Source organism: Furipterus horrens, unplaced genomic scaffold (assembly GCF_987537825.1).
Source record: "Furipterus horrens unplaced genomic scaffold, mFurHor1.1.pri manual_scaffold_12, whole genome shotgun sequence".
NCBI lineage: Eukaryota > Metazoa > Chordata > Mammalia > Chiroptera > Furipteridae > Furipterus > Furipterus horrens.
The window spans coordinates 80,969,420-80,978,193 of NW_028327182.1; the positions used below are offsets into that span (position 1 = coordinate 80,969,420).

General features: G+C 38.7%; 1 pseudogene; it reads left to right on the top strand.

Moving 5' to 3' along the window:
* Nucleotides 1-7,178: 7,178 nt before the first annotated feature.
* Nucleotides 7,179-7,879, top strand: LOC149996483 (ferritin heavy chain pseudogene; annotated as a pseudogene).
* The last annotated feature ends 895 nt before the right edge of the window (nucleotides 7,880-8,774 follow it).

An 8,774-nucleotide genomic window follows, 5' to 3' on the forward strand; every position in this document is an offset into this window, starting at 1 on the left:
AAAAGATTATATACCACATGATACTCTCCTTATAAAGTATAAAATGACTAAAAGATAAAAAATTTTAAGTATACATATAGATGCAATAAAACTATATTAAGGGGGAAAAAATGACATGGGATGCAGGATAATGGTTACTTTAAGTCCAGAGAGAAAGGGAAATAGGATAAAGAAGACATATGGTTAGACAAAGAGAGTCATCATCTTAGCTCTTATTTTGGATGGTAAAAAATGTAAGTGTTCTTTATGTTTAATAAGTAATCAGAACAAATGTGAACTTGTTATAGAGTGAAAGGGGTTCTTTCAAATGGCGCCTTGGTGTAAAACCCAACAACTAGTGTTGAGGAAAACAGATCTTTATTTACAGAATTCTAACCTGGGGAGGGCAGTGAGCACTTCAGCTCAGAGCCCTGTTCTTCCACAGGACCTAGCACTCCCCTTGCTCCCCAAAAGTCTATAAGCCAAAAGCACGCCTAGAAGTCCCCCATCCCTTATCTGTCAGCTGTCCCCTTCAGGATCTGGGATACAATGTCATCAGCCTCCATATAACAGTCCAGGAAAACATATGCCATGTTGCACTGGATCACACATGGCTCTCTCTCTCTCTGCCCCTTCAAAACCATGTGGATCTCTTTCCTTCTACAACTGCATGTTGCTCTCTTTCTACCTCCCTGCAAACCACATGGATTTTTTCCTCTCCCTACCTTCTTGTAAACCATTTGGATCTCTCTACTCCCCATAATGGATTCCACCTTAATTTTAACTCCCTGACCATGGCCTGTGACACAGTGGGCAGAGTAACCAGTTCTGACCATTTGCAGAACCTTGCGCAGGCCCTGTGTGCTCTTTCCTCACCTTTCTATGGTCAAACCCCCTCCCATCTCCTTGGGGCTTTAGAAGAACCAAGTCCATTTGCATAACTAAGTCACTAGCTACCAGCCATAGATACGCAAAGGCATCTTGAAAGCTGTCCCCTTCCCCCATCTTCCAACCATAGGCTCTGAGGAATCCCGGGGACACCAGTTTGTAACAAACTGATGGTATGTCATGAACCAAAGACAATGATTAATCCAATTTAAGCATCTGAGATCTGGGGAAATAGAAAAAATTACTTTCAATCTATGAAAGCTAATAAAAGAACAACATCCAAAGAAAAGAGAATCATAGAGATTAATAAAGATAAAAATAGACATTAATGAAATAAAATAATAACAAAATGAAGAGTAGAAATGATCAATGGGAAAGAAGTTTGTTCTTTGAAAAATCAATAGCAGAAAAAATCCTTTGGAGAATATATACAGAAAATAAGAAAGAGGGTCAATAATGTGCCAGAATATATATTAAATATTCAATAAATGTCCATGGGTCATGTGTATAAGTTCTTTGGCTGCTCCATTTCCTATACTATACTTTACATCCCCATGGCTATTCTGTAACTACCTATTTGTACTTCTTAATCCCCTCATCTTCAGGGGAAAGGCTAGGGGAGTAAACCCCGACAGAAAATCCGGAGCCGGAGTCCCTAAGGCGGTTTGACGTTGTAGTCAACACCGGCAACTCCTGCGGCGCACCTGAAGCCAAGCTGTATTGACTCCGTCTTTCCCTTGGACCCTTCAGCTGCGAAGAGAGGGGGGGTCTGCTGCATGGGCAACAGCAGACCCTCCATATCACCCTGCCCAGGCTCTGTAGCTTCAGCTTCACTGGAGAGGACACTCCAGCGTCATCGCAAGATGTCGATTCAACACGGGAGGAGACAGATACCGTGTCACTCCCGAGTCGGACTGCACAGCCATTCTCGGCGGTGCAGATAGACTCTTAAGAAGCTACACCATCGTCTCTCGAGACGGACGGCTGCCGACGACGACGATTCCCCTCATCTTTTATATGCATGACCCATGGAAATGAACAATAGTGGAGAGGATTGCCTGAGGGAGTAGGGAGCAAAGGGGGAAAAAGTCAGGACAACTGTAATGGCATAATCAATAAAATATAGTTTAAAAATACACAATGAATCAGAATTTGTCTTATAAAAATACTATTCATACTTTCTGGTCTACTGAACCCTTTAGTAAAGAAAGTCCTCAAAAAAGAAGATATTTTTCTGGGGTCAAAAAATCTTAATTCTAGCTCTATGGCTTACTTGCCATTTTTAAGTGGTTTCCAAATATTGTGCTTATCTTCATGAATATCATTCTTTATGCCTTGGTTTTTAAATCGGCCTTCATGCCACGGCAGTAACCTGAAAGACCATGTGTAAACTCTGCTTCCCCAGGCATTTTGATTTGCTCTCCAAGGGAATAAGGGGAAGAAGTTTGGGAATTCAGTAAAGAGTTCAAAATATTCTTTGTTGCTGCATTGCCTTTTTCTTAGTTATAATGCAAACAGGAAGTTTAAATCATAATTATTTTACCTCCATCCATTACAATATGCTATTTTTAATGAATTGGTATTATTGTACTGTCTGGTAGTGACTGCTCAAACCCACTGTCTAACAGGCTCCATTTATGTCTTGTTTGATGAAAGTTCTCTGCATCTGCAAAGCAAAAGGGCAAACTGATTTATGAACAAGACTTATTGTCACAGCGGCAGATTTGTATAATGAGAAATATATTAAATCTAATGAAGGGAGAGCGTGCCTACGAAGTCAGCAAGTCTGTGCTGTGATTAAGTGAGTCAATATCCCTCAATGGATTAATTTAGACAGTGCAGTGGGGTATGTAGCCACTGCCAGACCCCTCTGCTCTAAAGACAAATGCTACGCAATGCTGCATATTTGTGCATGTGTGTATTGCATTTTTAAGCTGTGATGATAAAGTAAGGTGTCACCCTCAGACCTCTACATTAACAAGATGAATCCCAAAGATGCAGACGTCCTCCTGATAGAGAACTACGAAGATCTATCAGCAATGTCATCTTTTAATATCTGCTTATAGTAAAGCATTTACTAAATAATAGATACATTCTTTTACCTCTCCAACTAAGACTAGCTTACTGCATCTGACAAACACTATGTGCAATCTATGTTTATTCCCTCTGTGGTCCTCAGCAGGGCCCAAATCAGACACAGGATGATCAGTCACAGGTTCTGGTTTTCAAACAGAAGAATGCTAGCTATTATTTAATTGTCTACATTTACATCCCCATATAATAAGCAATGCCATTTTTGAGATTTGAAAGCAACAGTGAACCTGTCAAGGCCCAGCAATCACCCTTCTAAAGTTTGGAACAAGTCCAGTTTCCAGTTGTTTCCCACCATTGTAACTCCATAAAGCAAAATTCTATAACCTTCAGTTAGAGAGAGCACAGAGAGGTTCTATTCTGCATTAAAAATAGCTTGAATTCAACACAATACTCTTGGGATGCACAAGTATGCTCAACCCACATCATATAGAGAGAAGTGAGCTATCTTAGACCCTCACTGCCACATGGAAAAAACATTCAACATTCTATGAGTCTACAGTTAATGAATTAAACATACTAACATTTTTCCCACCCTTTTATTTTCTTCTAAGAGAAAAGAACCTCAGGAGTACCAGCCCCAAATTAATAAACTAGAAGAGAATAGCTAATTACTTGGGGTCCAGCAGCCTTAAGAAGAAGTGGAATTTCCATTGCCTTACACATCCATTCTGATGACCTGAGGACCCTCTTTATGATAACCAAAGGAAAAAAGAAAATGTGACTTCTACATGAGTCAGGTGGTTAAAAAAAAAAGTCACACACATCAAAAAAAGAGGACTAAGAGTAGATTTCAGCTTTCACTTTAGGATTACCCTAGTCTACTGGATTCCTGCAAGCCTAATGTAACCATCTCACCTGTCTGATGTGAGGACTATAAGCAACGTAGATCTGGGGACAAACAAGATGAAATTGGAGTTCTATGCTGCAACATAAAATCTATGTGACCCTAGTTGTGTTCTCTATGCTCTGCAGAACTATTATTCCTAATGGTTTCATCATTTATGAAATACATACACTAATAAAATAAAATAAAAAAGACTAATTTTATTTATAATTCCTCAGTGAGCATTAAGGCAGTTCCTCCTTGTACTAAGGAAGCCTTTTGGAGGAGAAACATGGTAAGCAAAGACATGCAAACAGGAAACTATAAGTGGGAAAATAGGTCAATTGTGATTTCTTTGCATAAGCAAGCTGAGATGGATTGAGAGGCTTTGGGGAAGATTGTGTAAAACACACTTTGGAACTGCAGCAGCTGAGTGTTGACACTGGTGTGGAAAGAGAAAGGAGAGCTTAGGAAGAAGTGACTGGTAGCTGTGTTACACCAGGAATACTACCACTTAGGGGTGTAAATAACAGGGCTGCAAGGACAAGAAACCCTATAGAATAAGCACCAGGTATTGTATGACCCCTCTGGCAAGACTCTTCTCAGGGGCCAGACTGCTTACCTAGAAAAGTTATTTTTCCTGAGACGATGACTTGATATGAACAGAAATTTTCATTATTTTTTAAATTCATTTCTCTTCACCCCAGGAAACAGTAAATTCACTTTCAAATATTTTTGAGAGCAAGTTCAGATCCCAGCAGCTCCAAACAGCAAGGCTTGGTTCCAGGGACTCAGACTTCTCTGAAATCAGATACAGCTGCTAACACATATAAATTAAGTAGCACTTACCATGTATCAGACACTACAGGCTTTACATATATTAACTCATTTATTCTTTATCCCAAAATTACTATGTATACATTGGTGTTATCTCATTTTACAGGTGAAGAAATTCAAGTATATAAAGATAAAATAACTGCCCCAAAACATATAATATTTAGTAGAATGGGATTCAAACTTAAAGAGTTTGGTTTCCAAGTCTGTACTCATAATACAAGACAACTCTGCCTTTCAATATCTAAATTAATATGAATAGAAAAAGAAATCGATAAAAATACAGATTCAAGCACACACACACACACACACACACACACACAGGAAAATATTTAGAATATAGAGATACGGTTAAACCTCGGTTCTCAAATGTCTCCCATTTTGGACAATTCAGTTCTCGACCAAGTTGTTCATGTAAAAAAAGTCTCAATAGTCAAACAAAATTTCACTTCTCAACCAACAACCCTTTCATGCCGATACCTGTATGATCAGTCATGAGACTCTCAGGCAACGAAGGAGAGAATGTGCGAATGTGAGTCAGTTTATCCCTAAAATTTGCATTGTTAACATCCCAGGAAATTGTACTGTGAGTATTTTCATATTTGGAGGTCTGAAATGGATTCATTCAATTAACTCTTTCTAATGGAAAAAATATTTCTGATGGAAAAAAAAAATGATTCGTTTTTCAAACAGATTGCTTTTCTAAAAGCTTTCTGGAATGAATTAAGTTTGAGAACTGAGGTTCCACTATACAGATATAGAAAGAGATATAGATATAGATACATAAATATAGACATAGATCTCAGTGGGCCACTAGAGAAATATATATATATACAAGTCAGCAAATAATGAGAACTGGGGAGAAAAGGAAGCTGAGGAATGCAGAAAAAGTTACTATTTGTTCATTCAAGAAACTTCGTTTTCACTTGAGAGTTGTGTTTGTATTTGTTTTCATTTTTGTACAGATAAACATAGAAAAGAGTTTTTCGAGATATGAAGTTTGATAAGATCTGATTATGTCTGGAAGTGGTGGAATTTGTAGGGAGGAGGGTCAGGAAGGTTTCTCCTGACCATGGTGGAGTAACTATTACCAAACTTTTCCTCTTGCTGGATACAACTAGAAAATTAGACAAAGGACATGAAACAAGAGTTTTCAGAAACTGGACTGTAGGTAGCACAGAATGGTGACCCCTGAGAGAATAAAAACAAAGTAGGTCCTACAATCACCCAAGTTTTCTCCCAAGAGGCACCTTTTAGAATTTATCTCAGAGAAGGGAAGCCCAGGCAGAGCACAGCGAGTCCAGGTACATGCCAGCGGCTGAAACTCATGGGACACACTGTTGACAAGAAAGAAGCCATGCGAAGAAAGAGAGAGCGAAAACTGCAGAGAGGTCCCTGTAAGTCTTTTTCTAAGAATTGAGCTGTACATGTGTAGAGTGAAACTTCATGAGGCAGGACAAAGAACTACCGTTCAAGTTCTCATCAGCATAAATAAAAAGACTTCATGAACACCAGGGCGTTCAGGACAGGTCTCAGTTAGATGTTAGTAGCAGGGTTATACTAGCCATAAACATTACATTTCACTTCTTCACAACACTTATAAAGAAGTATAAAAAGTACTAGGTTGATCTTCAGATAACTTGCTTGCCTACTAACACAAATTATTTAAAGTAAGACAAAACATACACACACATACATGACACTCAAAAACATAAAAATATTCAATAAAAAATGACTATAATACAAAATAGAACAGAAAAATTTGACCCATAACCAGAGGCAAAACTGACCAACAGAAGTAGACCCAGAAATGAAAAATGGTAATAGATTTAGCACACAAGAACATTAAAACTATTACTAAAAATATGACCAATGATAAAGAGAAAAACATAACTATAAGGAAAAAATTATACTTTAAAATGGAACTTCTGCAGTTGAAAAGACTCAATGTCAGTAATGACAAATTTATTTGATGAGTTTTACAGCAGATTAGACACTGCAGAGCATATCTGCAATAAACCTCAAGACATAACAATAAAAACTATCAAATTGACAGGAGAAAAAAAGAACAAAATGAACAACCACAAAAATAAAAAAAAACCCATAGGACAATATTTACTGTGTAACATGTATGTTACTGTCTCCTAGAAAGACAGAAAAGAGAGTGGGAGTGGGGCAGAGAATAAATTAAAGGTCAAAACATTTTCCAAATTTGAGGAAAAGTATTTGTGATGAAACCTTTCCAATATGATAAACCTCAAGCAAGAGTAACACAAATCCATACAAAGGCACATCAAAATCAAGTGGCTAAAACCAATAATAAAGAGAAATATCTTAAAATCAGAGAGAGAAAAATTAAATAAGAATTATCACTGAGTCTTCGCGGAGAGTCGCCGTGGTTTCCTGCTTCAACAGTGCGTGAACGGAACCCGGTGCCCGACCCTCATCTCAGCCAGCCGCATGGATCCATCATCCTTCTGCCACCTCTTCATAGCACCCTCTGACCGCCCGAAGGCCACCGCTCCATTGCCTCGAAGCCGCTTGTCCTCAGCCATCCATCATGACATCCACGTCCACCTCGCAGGTGCGCCAGAACTACCACCAGGACTCGCCATCAACCGCTAGATCAACTTGGAGCTCTACACTTCCTACATCTACCTGTCCATGTCTTACTATTTTGCCCGCAATGATGTGGCTTTGAAGAACTTTGCCAAATATTTTCTTTACCAATCTCAAGAGGAGAGGGAACATGCTGAGAAACTGATGAAGCTGCAGAACAACGAGGTGGCCAAATCTTCCTTCAGGACATCAAGAAACCAGACCGTGATGACTGGGATAATGGGCTGAATGCAATGGCGTGTGCATTACACTTGGAAAAAAGTGTGTATCAGTCACTACTGGACTTGCACAAACTGGCCACTGAAAAGAATGACCCTCATTTGTGTGACCTCATAGAGACTCACTACCTGGATGAACAGGTGAAATCCATCAAAGAACTGAGTGACCACGTAACCAACTTGGGCAGGTTGAGGGCCCCTGAGTTTGGCATGGGACAGTATCTCTTTGACAAGCACACTCTGGGAGACAGTAAAGAGAGCTAAGCCTTAGGCTGCCTTCCCACAGCCACGGGAGTGACTTCCCTGGTCACCAAGGCAGTACATGCATGTTGGAGTCACCTTTACCTTTTCTATACCTTGTACCAAATCATCCACTTATGTCCTTCATTTGTACCATTCCTTCAAATAAAGTAATTTGGTAACCCCCCCCCCAAAAAAAAAAGAATTATCACTGAGTTCCTGTTGGAAAAATATGTGACTTAAAAAAAAAAAATGGAGTGCCTTTAAAACTGAAAGAACAACAGGAAAAATATATTGTCAACTGAGTATATCCAAAAAACACATACTTCCAAAAAATAAAGACTTTTCAGACAACCTTAAGCTGAGAGGCGTTGCCATCTGCAGCCCTGCACTGTACGAAATGTGAAAGGAGGTTCTTCAAGCTGAAGGAAAGGACACCAAATAATAGCACGGATCTACACAAAGGAGTGAGTAACATTGAAATGGTAAACACGAGAGTAAACATAAAAAGTTCTCTTCCTCCTTTTAAAAATATCTTTGAAATGTAAGGTAAGAGCAAAAATTTTAACATTACGTTGCACGGTATGCACTGTATGTATAGGCAAAACGTAAAATAATATTTTGTGCCACAAAAGCCCAAAAGCCACATTCATAGAAATTCCATGCAAATGTTAAACAATGGAGTACTAAAAATAATAAGAAATGGCTATTGCTACACACAACGACATGAAAAATTTCAAAAGCATTATGCTGAGCAAAGGAAGCCAATGGAAAAGAGTATATACTGCACTAAAATTCTAAAATAGACTAATTTATAGTGACAGAAAGCAAATCAGGGGTTGTCTAGGGTCGAGGCTAGCATGGGGATTAACTGCAAAGTAGCCCCAGGGAACATTTTGGAGGGAATGAAAATGTTCTATATTGATTTGAATGGTGGTTACATAAATGCATACATTTACAAAATTCATTAAACTGTACACTTAAAATGAGTTCAATTTGTTGTATATAAATAATTCAATAATTTCTTTTAAGTTCCTAGAAGATCTTGACAGCCCCTCTACCTCCATTTTTTAGAGGGA